The sequence below is a fragment of the Myotis yumanensis genome, unplaced genomic scaffold, assembly GCF_028538775.1.
Source record: "Myotis yumanensis isolate MYYU_CA2020_CCGP unplaced genomic scaffold, mMyoYum1.0.hap1 SCAF_12, whole genome shotgun sequence".
NCBI classification, from domain to species: Eukaryota; Metazoa; Chordata; class Mammalia; order Chiroptera; family Vespertilionidae; genus Myotis; species Myotis yumanensis.
Genome location: NW_027223763.1, coordinates 20,508,856 through 20,524,476, shown reverse-complemented (window position 1 = coordinate 20,524,476; position 15,621 = coordinate 20,508,856). Strand labels below are relative to the sequence as shown.

Below are 15,621 nucleotides of genomic sequence, written 5' to 3'. Positions count from 1 at the left end.
AAATGTATTTTTTGGCCTTCTGCAGAATTTGTGATTAGTTTGTGTGCCATGAGGCTAAAAAAAGTTTGAAAATCACTGGATTAGAGGATAAACTTACAGCCATAATCTTGCATAAACTCATGAGGAGACAAGGTGAATAGTTTGAAAAAAATTAGAAGGCCGTTTCAGTCAGGATAGAGGTAGATTATGCTGCAGAACGAACAACCCACAAATCACAGGGACTTAATATATCAAAGGTTTCTTTCTCATCCAATTTATGTCCGGAGTTGCCTGGGAATTCTGTTCAGTGTCATCTCACTCTGGCACTTTGACTACTGAGCAACCACCCACCTGGAGCACTGCTGGTCTCTGTAGCAGAGAAAAGAAGGGTCTCATACTAGCAATTAAATGCACTAGCCCAGAAGTGACAGGCATTGTTCCTGTTCATAATCCAAAGGCCAGAACTCACCATTTAGCCCTACTAACCACAAGAACAAGGAAAGCAGGACATGTCATCCAACCATGCATCTGGACAGAGAGGAGTGTGGCCAGAAGGAGCCACATTAGTGATTATCCCAAGGACAGAATTTGCATAAATATGTTATACCACAGATGCAAGAACTGAGTCAGGATGGAAAGAAGACAGAGAAATAACAATTAGACATAGGAGGAAGAGGAGGACAGCAGGAGCCATCGATGGATGACCCGAAGGAAGGAGAGTAAAGAAAGAAGCAAGTTATCCATGCAGAAGTTTCTAATAGAATGGTGCACCGTACACAGTAAGGCAGAGGTATTTAACAAGATGGCAAGCTGGCTGTCACACCACAGGCACTTCCGGATGCCACTCATTTGCTTGATGAATTTCTCAGTCACAATTTCTGTCCCTCAGCCTAACCTGAACCCCCCACATGTAGCCTTAATTATAAGAATCTATACTAATAACAGAGGAATATACAAACTGGCTGTGACACCATCATGTAACGACCAATCAGGACGAAGGCGGGGCCGCGGAGGAGAGCTCTCATCACACCTGCGTCAGGAGTCCAAAGGGCACGGAGTGGAAGGGAGAGCAGACAGGCAGTTAGGGGGATCAGGCCAGGAGGGGAGAGCAGATAGGTAGTTAGGGCAATTAGGCAAGGAGGGGAGAACAGACAGGCAGTTAGGGCAATTAGGCAAGGAGGGGAGAGCAGATAGGCAGTTAGGGCAATCAGGCCATGAGGGGAGAGCAGATAGGCAGTTAGGGGGATCAGGCCAGGAGGGGAATGCAGATAGGCAGTTAGGGGGATCAGGCCAGGAGGGGAGAGCAGTTAGGGGGATCAGGCCAGCAGGGGAGAGCAGTTAGGGAGATCAGGCAGGCAGGCAGGCAGGCAAGTGAGCGGTTAGGAGTCAGTGGTTCCGGACTGCGAGAGGGATCCCGGATTGGAGAGTGTGCAGGCTGGGCTGAGGGACCCTCCCCCCCCCCCCCCCGCATGAATTTCATGCACCAGGCCTCTAGTACATATATAAGGCTGCCTTAGCCTGTTATCACTCAACATTCCTGCTCTGATTTCATTCTTTTTTTTTTTTTTAATATATTTTTATTGATTTCAGAGAGGAAGGGAGAGGGAGAGAGAGATAGAAACATCAAAGATGAGAGAGAATCATGATTGGCTGCCTCCTGAACACCCCCCACTGGGGATGTGCCTGCAACCAAGGTACATGCCCTTGACTGGAATCAAACCTGGGACCCTTCAGTCCTCAGGCCAATGCTCTATCCACTGAGCCAAACCAGTTAGGGCTGATTTCATTCTTATTAAGCCAACTTCTGCTTCTGACTTGGCTTTCCTTGAAGGTCTATCTTCAGTCAGAGAATGTGTTAGTCACAGTGGAACATTTCAGACCACATGACAACTCCATGGCTCACTGGGTAAATTTAAAAACTAGTATTCTGGCCATCAGTGTGGTGAATCTGGTATACAGCAATCTCTCACTAAATGGTTCCACCCTTGATATGCAGGTAAATGTATGCTATGTAGGCAAGCATAAGGCCTATAAGCTTTATGTGTAATATCTGATTTTTTCCTAAAATTTAGAAGAAAAGCTCCACCCCCTGGCAATGGGTAAGAAGACACCTGATTGGTGGTGTTGCTCTTATATCAATCAGGGGCAAAGCAGATGTACAGTACTTAGTTCATCCTGGCTTGATGGCTATGTCGGTGGCCAGAGCTGTTTCATGCCTGAGGCACATAAAAAAAGAAAAAAGAAAAAAGAAAAACTCCAATAAAAATAAACTCCATATTGAAAGGAGACAGAGGAAGGATTACAAATAATTCAATAAGGGGGAAAGGGTGGATAACAAGCAATTAAGAAGTAAAGGTGGATAGCAAAGGATTAAGAAGTAAAAAGAAAAGCCTCAGGAAGACTGTAATTTCAGAAACCTAACAGTTTGGTGGCCTTTTAATTTTTGCTGAATTTAAAACAGGTTTGCAATTGTTTACAGACTATGAAGTCTGCAATTTGGCAAAAATTTAAGTTAAGGTTATTGATGGTGGGATGAAAATACCAAAACTAAATACATGCATACTTGCCTCAAGCCAAGTGTATACTAGGTTTTTCTATTTCTAAAAATAAGCATGTTGGGAATTGTTAAATAAATTATAATAGGACCAGATTATATATTAGGATATTATGTACAATGTGAACTACAATATAATAAACTATAACATTATAATATGATGGAATACAATTTGATCTTCAAAACTACATTGTTGAAGAGTTAAATAGCACAGGAAAACGATGGCCTCACTACAATGTTCAGTGAGAAAACAGCAGGATTTTAAAATGTGCCTGCATTTGTACATCATGTTTGAAAAATAGAAAAGATTGGTAGATCTCGAGATTGAGTGTTGAAGAAGTGATGTGATTAAGGCTGTTTTTATTTTAGTCTTTATACTTTCCCGTGATTTTCAAATTTTCTATAATGAACTCAGACTTCTTTTAGATAATGTAAATTACTTGTATAGAGAAGCATGCTTCCATTAGCAACTCAGTTTTTCAATTATTTTTGTTAGTTATATTGGAATCAAAAACTCATTAGATACATTAAATGTAACATTTTTAAATGCTCAGGGTATATATGCTCCCAACTGCTTTTAAAATGAAATTGTAATTAGACAAAACAAGAGAAATGAGACTAGAAGAGCTCTCTGAGGGTAATGACAGAGGCATAAAATGCCCCATTTCAAATATTGTGAAATACTTATCATACAAATGATAATCTTGTCGACATATTTTGCAGAATGCAATACATATAAATTAAAACTTGATTTTAGAGCCTCTCATTGATTTTAATATAAACAGAAGAAATTTCCAAATTCCAAACTGAGTTAAAAGTTTATTTTTATATTACATAAAAGTGAAATAAGCAAACCAAGATTGAAAATAAGATTATGAAGGAACCAGTCACCTGCCTACAAGCATATACTATTGTCAAACAGTGGAACCATTCTTTACATACTTACAATCTATATATATAAAAGCCAAGCGACTGACAGTAGAACGACCAGAATGACTGGTGGCTATGACAGGCACTGTGGCGGCCAATCGACCGATCAGGGGCGGAGCCGGCCAGCCAACCACCTGCGACCCCTCCCCCCCGTCAGCCCCACCCCCAACCCCCACCCCCATCCCAATCACTGAAGTGTGACCTTCAGTGATTCTAAGTAAGTAAATGCTCTCCAGCCTTCATAGACCAGGAACCTGAATGACAAGTGATCAGGAGGAAAACTGCTTACAGTCTGGACCATCAGTCAGGTGCCCAGCACTGCCACCATCTTCCTGCATTCTCTCTCCACTGCTTACTACCAAAGAGGACAGCCACATCACACCATGGCCTCTCTTTAGAGGGTTTGTCAGCAGGGAACTAAACCGCATTACCTGTCTAGGGAGAGGCTTAGAAATGGAAGCTGTAAGTGTCCCTGACACTAAAGCACCTTTGAAGCTTCAACTCATCTGAAAGCCTACAGCAAACGTGTATACACCCTGCAAAGATCTTTGTCACTAGCAACTCCCCCCAGCCAGCCACGGCCCCTCCCCTGGCTGGCCAACTGCCCTCAGCTCCTCACCATGGCCGGCCCCACCCCCAACTGGCCCCCTCACCCCGATCAGGTGTGGGCGACCAGACCCCATCCATGCACGAATTCGTGCACCGGGCCTCTAGTGTATGTGTTAATTAACAACATGCTAAGTATAGTTCTAAGGTCCATTTGGTGATGCAGATGAAATGAAGAAAGTTTCCTCTCATCTGATGGATTTTACTTTTTCTGCCAAGTCTGAGGCAAGATCATCTGAGAGGGAAGGAACACTGGGAAGTTCAAGAATCAGGAAGGTAGAAAGGCTTAAGATAACTCTGCAGGAATAGGAGACTGTCTACCAGAAAAATGCTATATTGCCATGGCTTGAAGGTTGAGATCCAGTTCTAGACTGAAATTATGTCAGTGATGCTAATTAAATGACCTCATTGAGCAAGCTGGGCTCCTAAGGTGCAAAGAGCACAATTTTATTCTTCACCCTGAGCTGCACATCCTTGGGCTTTCTTCCAGACCAGCAGGAATGATTCTCTCTGATTTCTTCCTTTGCTACTTGTCGGAGAAAAGTCTGCTCTTACAGGACTCATCTGATTAGAGCAGGCCCATCCATGATACTCTCCCTTTGGCCATAATGTATCATAATCAATAGACTGATCTCTCTTCACATTCACATGATCCACCCACCCTCAAAGGGGAAGGGATTATACAAAGGCAGGATCATTAGACGTGATCTTACAAATCTGCGTATCACATTTACTTAACAGAATAGCAGTTATGTTTCAGGCACTGCACAAAGTATAGTGGGTACAAAGATAGAGTAGATGACTTTGAGATGCTCATCCTCTAGCTCCACACTGTTCAATACAGAAGCCCCTAGCCATGGATGGCTATTGAACACTCAAACTGTGGCTAATCCAAGTTGTGATGTGTTACAAGAGTAAATTGCACACTGGATTTCAAGAAATTAGTACTCCCCCCCAAAAAACTATAAAACATCTCATTAATATTTATATATGAATTATATATTGAAGTGATATTCTAGCCCTAGCCGGCTTGGCTCAGTGGATAGAGCATCGGCCTGCAGACCAAAGGGTCCCGGGTTGGATTCTGGTCAAGGGCATGTACCTGGGTTGCAAGATCCTCCCTGGCCCGGGGCCCTGGTTAGAACTCGTGCAGGAGGCAACCAACTGATGTGTTTCTCTCACATCAATGTTTCTCTCTGCCTTTCTCTCTTCCACTCTCCCTAAAACTCAATAGAAAAATATTCTCGGGTGAGGATTAAAAAAAAAAAGTGATAGTCCACCTGTTCTTTTTTACTTTTTGAAAGTGTCTATTTAAAAAAAAACTTAACATCACAAATGTAGCTCATACTATTGGACAGTACTGGTGTAGACCAAGAAAAAGACAAGTGCTTCCCAAGTGTAGCAGGTACCATGATAAGAAAAGCCAATTGCATTTTGGGCACACACACAAGGAGTGGTCAGTTTAGCTAAGCAAAATAGTGTGAATAGGAAAGGCTTCAACTGCTTGGTTTCCCATTCATAGCAGACAAGGTAGAGTACACCTGCCCATGCAACAGTCCTTTTCCAATAGACAGGAATCCTTTATATAAAACGGCCAATTAGTACTGACTTTTTATTTTAGAAGACATGATTCAGAGTAAGATTCTAAAACTGGGCTCTCTCTAGAGCACACCCACACCTTTCTTTCCCAGGCATGTATTGTTACCTTTTCTAAGGGTCCCCACAAGTGAGCAGCAGGCAGTAGCAGCTTGTCCAGGGCTAAGCCCTGTATCTGTCTCCAAGGCCCTCTTTTCTCTGACTTTTTAGGAAGCTGAAAGCAGCCCCGCCTTGGCTCACTTCTTTGGTATAACGTTTCTAGAGCTCAAAGCAAAGCACCACCTAGGCCAGGGGTGGGGAACATCCAGCCCTTGGGCCGTATTAGGCCCTTGAAATCATTTGATCTGGCCCTGCCAAGGCATTAGGGGTGAGTTAATTAAATGTTTGACCAAATAAAGCAGGCTAATTTTTAAGTTGATAATTTTGTATGGCCTGCAAATGATGTTATAAATATCCAAATGGCTCTTGACAGAGAAAAGGTTCCCCACACCTGACCTAGGGTCTCTCCTGTTGCTCCTTCTACCCTAAGCCCTTCCTTTGTTTCACTGTCCCCAGCTTTAATAAAGTACTCTCAAAATAAAAAAATAAAACAAATACAAATGACCAAATACAAGTGAACACTTTCCTTACAAACCCTTAACTGTTATCCATCCACCTAGACCCGTGGTCAGCAAACCTCGGCTCGAAAGCCACATGCGGCTCTTTGGCTCCTTGACTGTGGCTCTTCCACAAAATACCACGTGTGGGCGCACACGGACAGTGCGATTGAAACTTCGTGGCCCATGCGCAGAAGTCGGTATTTTGTGGAAGAGCCTGTATTTTGTGGAAGAGCCACATTCAAGGGGCCAAAGAGCTGCATGTGGCTCATGAGTCACGGTTTGCCGAGCCGCAGTTTGCTGACCACTGACCTAGACCTTTCCTTTCTTTCCCTTGGACCCTGAAAGAGAGAGCCAACTCTCTCTGTGCTACTTTGTAGGGTCAAAAACTTCAAGGCTGTCATCACTGAGAGCTGCCTATCTTCAAAAGTCCTCGCAGGCAGCGTTTCTCTGGCTTTTGATCTCTCCAATAGAGGGCAGCTATTACCAGCTTAATTAGAAACTAGTTAATTACCTTCTGGGCCCTCTCAATTAGTTTAAAGAGATCTCTGACTTCCTCAACTTATGACAAATAAGAAAAAGAACGTTGAAATGTGATCTATAAAATTTTTTCTATAATGGCCTTTTCCATTGGGACATTCCTTGTCAGTTATCTTTTTAGATTAGATCCTACTTCCCGTAATGACTCATATGAATACAGACAGTCCTCGGGTTACCTTGGACTCAACGTTTTGTGGTTACGTCGCCATCTCCCGTTTATTTATAAATTTAAAAAAGTTGTGTCATTTCGATGTAGTACATGTGTGTTTTATGTTATTATTTACCACAAGTAAAGGTCAGGAATTGTTATCTTTCTTTTAATATTTTTTTTACTGTTTCACTTCATTACTGCTGTGTATGTGCTCCATGTGAGTGACGTAGGTACTTATGTAGGTGGATTCCAACTTACGGCGAAAAGGAACTGATCTCCGACGTAACCCAAGGACCTTCTGTAATGTTTACTCATTAGACAAATACTTTTATATGCAAATAGTTAATAGTTGTTAAGCATATGCTATGTATTAGATGTTGTGCGAAGTACTTATATCATCTCATTTAATCTTTACAACTCAAAAAGGCAATACTAATAGAATACTAACAATTATGCACTGCTTGCTATGTACCAGGTACTTTTCCAACCTCTTTGTATTTGTGAAAAAGTTAATTTAAGGATTAAATGAGATAAAACATGAGAAGTGGTAAGGATAGAGCCTAGCACTGGGAGAAGTGTTCAGTAAATGTTAACCTATATTGAATCCACACAAAGATTCTATGTCGTAAGTATTATCATTTATATCTTACCGAGAAGTAAACTGAGACTTAGAGGGCTTAAATTCCTCAACCTAATCCTAGCCCTAAGCGTTTTGGCTCAGTGGATAGAGCATCAGTCTTCGGACCAAAGGGTCCCGGTTCGATTCTAGTCAATGGCATGTACCTTGGTTTCAGGCTTCTCTCCGGTTCAGGCCCTGGTCCTGGTCAGGGCTCCTGCAGGAGGCGACCAATCGATGCGTTTCTCTCACATCGATATTTCTCTCTGCCTTTCCCTCACTCTTCCACTCTCTCTAAAAATCAATGGAAAAATATCCTTGGGTGAGGATTAAAGATAAATAAATAAATATATAATAAAAGAAAAAAATCAGTGTTATCTCGTGAATCCCAATTGAATACAACATTGGTGCTTTCAGTCCCTTTTATAAACTAGATTATATAGAAGGTAGAATTTCTTAATTGATCATTTTTTTTTTAAGACTGCAATGTCTTAAAAGAGTGGTCTCCTTGATGAAGGGTATAAGGCAGAATCCTCCAGCGTCATTGACAAGGGGCTAACATAATTTCCCTTGTAGAATATTCCTATATGATTCATTTACTGCACAAAATAAAAGTGAATGGTGGCACACACTTGGGTGGAATATCGTTTGAAATCTCTCCAAGGAATTGTTATTACTTTAAAAACACCCCATTACAATAATTTATTGTGAAATCTTTATTCATTCATGCTTGCATCAAGGGCTGGAGTTGGAGCCCCAAAGAGCTACCCAGGGGCCACAAGGCCATGAATTAACCATATTGCTCTAAAAGACATTCTAAATTTTTATTACGGACATGAATTTTCGAACATATCCAAAATTAGGGAGGTTAATAAAATGAATTACCATGTACCCACCACCTAGCTTCAATAATTATCAATTCATGGCTGATCTTGTTTTGTCTTTACTCTCTTCCCCTTCCCATTCATTCATTCCAACACTGAATTCTTGAGAGCTTTCAAAGGAAGTCATGGACTCTTACCCTGTGGTGATTAACAATTACTCACATTCTCTCATGGAGATTAGACTTTCTTGTAACTTTATAGTCTGAGCACAGCCATCAAAGAAGGAATGAACACATTTTCCAAGGCATTCTATCTACATGCCCAGGGTTTTTCTCAATCATATAAAAGAAGGTGGCATTTTCAGTTCAAACTAAAGTGACTCATCCAGCCAGGGGTGAATCATCCTATTTAATAAAACCCTAAAGCACAAATAGACTGAACTGCGAAACGACTAGATGCTATGATGCGTCAATGCAGGAGCTGCCCCCTGGTGGTCAATGGGCTCCCAAAGGGGGAGCGCCGCTCAGCCAGAAGCAGAGCTCACAGCTGGTGAGGGCAGCGGTGGTGGTGGGAGCCTCTCCCACCTCCTTGGCAGCACTAAGGACCCCTCAGGGGATGTCTGACTGCCAGCTTAGGTCCGAGAGGGCACAGGCCGGGCTGAAGGACTCCCCATCCCCGATAGCCTCTAGCGGAGGACATATAACACCTTCCAGTTTAACCTGCTCCTTAACTGTAAACAGCTGCCACATCTTGCCATACACCTCTCTCTAATCCTCTGTAATGAGATAAACTGTTTACTAAATCCTGAACCTTCCTGGTATAGTAAGAAATGATTTCAATATTTTTGCAGGAATCCTCAGTTTTGGGGGAACTTAAATTTAAGTCACATTCAAAAGCAAGTTCCTATCTTTACTTTAGAAATATCATTGGAAAAGCACTGGGGGAAAGAGAGAGAGAAGTCTTTCAACCAGCAACTCTGCAACTATCAATTTTTCTTAAATAAATAACAAGCAAGTCTCCAGAGATATATGTATGTGGGTACTTATTGCAATAGGTTGAATATCAGGAAAATACTGGAAACAATTATAGAGAATCAACAATAGAGAACTGTGCAAATGAACTGGGGAACATCCACTCAATGGAATATTATGAAGCCTTGAAAAATGATGAAGCAATGTTTGTGATATATTAAGTAAAACAAAGTTATCTTTAAGAAATTGTAAAAAAAATTAAAAAATGGCAAAAAAAACCTATAGCTTGAAAGTTAAGAGACATATTAACTAATTGCAGTGTATTGTACTGTCTGAGCCACACACACCCACACCCAAAAGAAATCTGAGGAAATTTAAACAATGAATGATACCATAAATGTTTTAAATTATTTTTAAATGTGGTATTATTTTTTCTATATTGAGAGACGAAACACAATGCTGTCAGAATTAGGACTCCCCATCCCCGATAAAGTAGACTTTTGTTTGTTTCTCTACACTTACCTGCTAGGAGATTCCGTTTGTTTCGTTGTTTTGTTTATGAAGATCTAGATGAAAAAAGATTAACAAAGTCTGAGGATTCATTATATTTTACTCTACTTCTGCATGTTTAAAATTATGGACTGTAAAAATCTTTTAAAGTTATAAAACAGTATGTATATGGTGATCCTATTTATTAGTTTATTTTAGATATCTTCTTTCTTATTCTTCTGTATGAAACATAGTTTTTTTTTTAACATAGACACGTGGACCAAAAGGGACCACATGCTAACCTGACTTTGATCTTTACTGAGCCTATTGTGTTTTCGCATCTAAGATAACATACCTGTGGAAGGGCAGAGTAACTTGTAACTTCCCTTTTTCTGGACCCCTCAGGGCACAACAAATGGCGCCAGGGCAGAGAACACAGGGCAGAGAACCTCATTGTTATTGTTATCTGTGAATTGTTTCTATTTACTTATTTATCTATTTATTTATATCTGTTAACTGTTGACTGTCAACTATCCTACACCCACCTAAGAAAAAGAAGTATGTGTCTACCATTTTACTTTTTGTCCAGTTCTAGAGGTTTCCCCACTTTGATTTCTCACACCTCCCTAATCTGTGACCAATGGAGTTCATGCAACCCACTTATGCCTCCTCTTTTGATTGTAATGTATAAAACAAGGTGAAAAAAATGCCATTCTCCGGAGCATTGTCTCAATACTTTGAGAATCTGCTTCTTGGCAATTGACAGTTTGGCTCAAATAAACTCACAAAAATTCTTTACAGGTTTGAATGTTTCTTAGGTTAACAGACATAATATACTTTCTGTAATAAATAATTTAACAAGTTGAATTAATTTATGCTAGACATCAATCAACCCAAATTTGCTCTTCTCCCATTATTTCTAACGTATCACTGAACAGCAGTTCATAAACTGTTAAAAATAACAATGTAAAATGAAGTCACACATTGTCTCAAACTAAATTTGTTGATCTTCTATTAACCTATAGCCCATACATCAGTTATAAAGTGACTTTATCTGGCTGGCAAGGGAGTAATTCATGCCTGAAGCAGGCAAAGAGAGAGAAGCACAAATCTCTGGAAATCTCGGGCTTTCCAGTTTCAGTACAAAGCTAGATCTTCATAAACAAAACAACGAAACAAACGAAATCTCCTAGCAGGTAAGTGTAGAGAAACAAACAAAAGTCTACTTTATATAAATGATTTGGATAGTTTATACAACTTTAGGGACAATTTTATTTTATTTTATTTTTAAATATTTTTATTGATTTCAGAGAGGAAGGGAAGAGAGAGAGATGGAAACATCAATGATGAGAAAGAATCATTGATTGGCTGCCTCCTGCACGTCCCCCCACTGGGGATCGAGCCCGAAACCCTGGCATGTGCCCTTGACTGGAATCGAACCCGGGACCCTTCCGTCAGCAGGCTGACGCTCTATCCACTGAGCCAAACCAGCTAGGGCTAGGGACAATTTTAATTAAATTAGTAAGAAAATGCAATTTTTCCAGCATCTATGCTTTTACTTTGATAGGGCAGATGGATTTACCTTAGGGGAAAAGTAAGTCACCAAGACATTATATTATCAAACTCTTTAAGGGGAATTTTAGCCTGAAGTGGGCCTTCCAGAAAATGACTGTAAGCATATAAAATGAAATTAGGAGCCCTAACCGGTTTGGCTCAGTGGATAGAGCGTCAGCCTGGGGACTGAAGGGTCCCAGGTTTGATTCTGGTGGTCAAAGGCATGTACCTTGGTTGCGGGCACATCCCCAGTTGGGGGTGTGCAGGAGGCAGCTGATTGATGTTTCTAACTCTCTATCCTTCTCCCTTCCTCTCTGTAAAAAAATCAATAAAACATATTTTAAAAAAAATAAAATGAAATTAGGATAAATTAAAGTACTTAAAATATCAGAACCTCTGTTGATGATGGGTGTGTTGTGCTATATAATCTGCTCCTGTTTAAAAACTCATCCATAATTCCTACGTGCAGGAAAGAGAAAAGTTTGGAAATTGGATTTTTGTGATTCTGCTTATGTCCTCCAAGCTCCAAATTATTTAACTGAGTAAAAAATCCTGCTTTGCTTCTAGTGTTGGTCTCCCTTTCTAGGCCCTTTCAACTACAGGCCTGAGTCCCATTTCCAGTAAACTTCTGTCCCACCCTTGCTCCTGAGCCCAAGTTCATCCTTTGTCTAGAATGAGTTCTCGCCCCACCAGAAGAGGTGTCCAGAATGGATCTTGCCGCCCTTTCCATAGCCAGATGGGTATGGGGAGCCGGAGGCTTCTCCCCTAATCACTTCTCCAATAGTCCTCAGAACTTCTATTTTGGTTTCTGGATTGGTCAACATCCAGAAAGAAGCCCTGAGTCTCAGCCCTCTGCCCCCAGATGTGGCCCTTATCTATAATCATCTAGTAACCACAAGCCTGGCTCCCTACATCTGGGACCACACTGACCCCTGGTGGATGCTGTTCTTCCTGCCTGGAGATCCTTGCAGCCTGCCCACCCCTCACTTCACAAGTGTCACCAAAATATCTCTGCAGGTGGGGATTGAACTGTTATTTGCCACTCCTGTGAAAAACATAACTAGGACTGTGGAATATCCCTCAGCAGTGAGCCAACTGATATATTTTCAGGCTTTTTACAAGTTGGACTGTTAAACACAGCCATTATTCAAAGTTAAATGACATAAACTTACAATTGATTTATATTAAAAGATCTTAAGTACACAAAACTCATCACTTCTTAATAATCTTGCTACATTTTACTATTGTCTGTGCCCGTGAGTTATTTTCATCTATTGTTATCTGGATGGTGGAAATTACTCCACTTGTCAATCGTGGTTGAATTGCAACCCATAAGCTGGCTATAGATATGAAATCAGCAAAACTCAGTGAAAGCACTGTCAGAATCAGTTGGCTATATGAAATTTAAAAGAAAAAGTATCGTATATTTTATTATCATTTATATATTGTGTGCTATACACCCTTTATTATCAGTAAAATGTATAAATTGATGCCATTTTTTTCCAGAGAGCTAATTGTTAAACATCTTGCAGCACACTACAGTATCCTTTCTTTCTTCTTTTTTTAAATATACTTTTATTGATTTCAGAGTGGAAGGGAGAGGGAGAGATAGAAATATCAATGACGAGAATCATTGATTGGCTGCCTCTTGCAGGCCCTACCCTGGCAATGGAGCCTGTAATACAGGCATGTGGCCCGAACCCTGACCTCCTGGTTCATAGGTCGATACTCAACCACTGAGCCACGGCGGCTGGGCTACAGTTTCCCTCCTTTCCACTCCATCCCGTTCTGTGGTCTCATTAAACTCTCCTGATTTTGGCCACCTCCCATTATTGACTTTGGGCCAGTTGGAGGCTGGAAGCTCATACCCAACCCTCTCTTGATTTATCTTATCCAGGTGGAAGGACACCCATTAGCATAACACACCTGGCTTTTTCTGCTCCCTTGCACATTCCTCCCCCAGGCAAGTGAACTGACTTACCTGGTTGGTGAGTTTAGGAGAAAGAAGTCAAGCATGGCCTAATTCAGCGGTTCTCAACCTGTGGGTCGCAACCCCTTTGGGGGTCGAACGACCCTTTCACAGGGGTCGCCTAAGACCATCCTGCATATCAGATATTTACATTACGATTCATAACAGTAGCAAAATTACAGTTATGAAGTAGCAACGAAAATAATTTTATGGTTGGGTCACAACATGAGGAACTGCATTTAAAGGGCCAGAAGGTTGAGAAACACTGGCCTAATTCCTGCCTCTGTTCCTTTTCTTAGGCGCTACCCACAGGGAGCATCTTTCCCCACATGGGAAGACTGCCCTGTTCTGGTGTTGCCTGAGGTCACTAAGTAAGTTGGTCAAATTTTGGAGTTCATGTTAAGAACTCCACTTGCTCCAAGATAGAAGCTACACTCTATGAAGCAGCATTATTAATATAAGGGCCAATCATATATTGGCTTCCATCTGCTGACTCCTTTGTCTTATTTCTCAGTTAGTTCAAATGGAGAAAAGGGGTGCTATTTATTGGGCCCCTAAGAAACTCCAAAAGGATCCTCTGTTATCAGCCTTTGTTCTTGAGGTCCCAGAATGCCTTGTGGCTATGCCTATATGTATTGGTATGCACAAGCCTTTTCTAACTTAAGAAAACTTTAATGGCAAATTTATTTGCTTAGAATTCCTCTTATTACCAATACGTGTGATAATAATAATGCTTACACAATCCAGCTTCTCTCATGTGCCAGACATTATACAAACATAGAACTTGAAAAACAAGTATTATTGACCCAGAGTGTTTTAGTAACTTTCCCAAGGTCACAAAGTGACCAAGCCAGTTGTGATTCCAAGGCCCTTGCTCTTTCTGTTACACTTTATCTCCTCCCCCTTTTCTTTCTCTTTCCTCCCACCCCATCCCTCCAGTCTTCCCTTCTCTCCTCTTTCCAGTCCTGCCATGACCTTCCCACATTTCCACATTTTCTAACCCTTTGACACATTAGAAAATGAAGACAGTATTTGTGACCTCAGAGATTGCAGTGTGTGTGTGTGTGTGTGTATAATTCTACAAAATCTTACCCCAACAGTTGGGCTCTCAAGAAACTTGGCAGCAGGCAATAGGAAAATTATGGCTCCTCAATAGTATGCGCCTCAGATTTCTCACAAGGAATGTTCAGCATCAAGGTCCTGGGGGGAGAGGTCACAAAGAAACTAGTGTGCATCGAGAGAGGCCACAGGACTTCATCAAGCTGGGGTCTGTCTAGGTTTGAGATGGGGGCGGGGCTCTATGTGCAAAATGCAACCTTTCCTCAAATGGAGTGTTTGCTGTTACCTCTGGATCAAGATTTCTTTTGCTGGTGTCAACAGTTGTGTAATACATTCAGGAAATGAGCAAACAGTTTAGAGATTACTTGGGGAATGATTGAGGAGGGAATGAAAGAAAAAATATGTAATTAATATATTGTTTATATGTTATATATTTAATATACTTATATATGATTAATATCTACAGTCATATATTTATATATCATATGTAATAAATTCTCAATGGGGTAATATTGCCCCCAAAGGTGTGAAAATTGGTTCTTGGGAGAGAGGGTGAAAAAATATCACTCTTTTTACATATAAAGCAAAGGTAGTACCTACATACATATAGTACCTAAACAAATACACAGTATGTGTGTGGTATTAAAATTTCATGGAGGGAATATTAAGAAAAAAATGTCTAAAAAGGTTCCTTAGGGGAGCAGTAATTTTTTTAAATGACTTAAAAACACTGATGTATAGAAGGAGCTTAGTGGAGTATGTGACACATAATAGGGTTTCAATACCCAATGACATTTATAGTTGCTATTACAAATGATTAGTTGTTATTACTGCCCTATAAACTAAAGAGAGAACCATGCCATGCCATCCTGGTTAGGGTAGAGAAGGGTGTACTGTGGCATGTTCCCAGATGAAGTTAGCTTATGGTGGATCCTGTAGGAGATACAAGTCAGAACTGCCCACAGTTTAAAAAAATACGCAGATTCTTGCACATGGCTGGGATGACCTCTGGGATGCCCAGAAACACTTGTGCATGGCGTATTAAAATCCAAAGAACACACAAAGCATAGATGTGTGTGGGTAGTGCACAGGCTACCACAATGTCCACTTTAATCCTCTGGGGAAGGACATGCTCCCAAATTTACTTTCCTCCCAGCTAAGAAGTCCACCACCAAGTTTCCTGCACA

General features: G+C 40.9%; 1 protein-coding gene and 1 pseudogene across 1 annotated transcript in view; one reads left to right on the top strand and one right to left on the bottom strand.

The window, feature by feature from the left end:
* UTP14A (UTP14A small subunit processome component) overlaps positions 1-15,621 on the bottom strand; it is a 71,130-nt gene that overhangs the window by 48,718 nt on the left and 6,791 nt on the right. The window contains exons 2-3 of the mRNA XM_070430968.1: positions 14,468-14,575; positions 9,886-9,929 (exon numbers count right to left, since the gene is read on the bottom strand). The gene's annotated coding sequence lies outside the window, so the exon portion shown is untranslated. The remainder of the gene's footprint in view (positions 1-9,885; positions 9,930-14,467; positions 14,576-15,621) is intronic.
* LOC139021346 (small nucleolar RNA SNORA48) lies at positions 2,064-2,208 on the top strand (annotated as a pseudogene).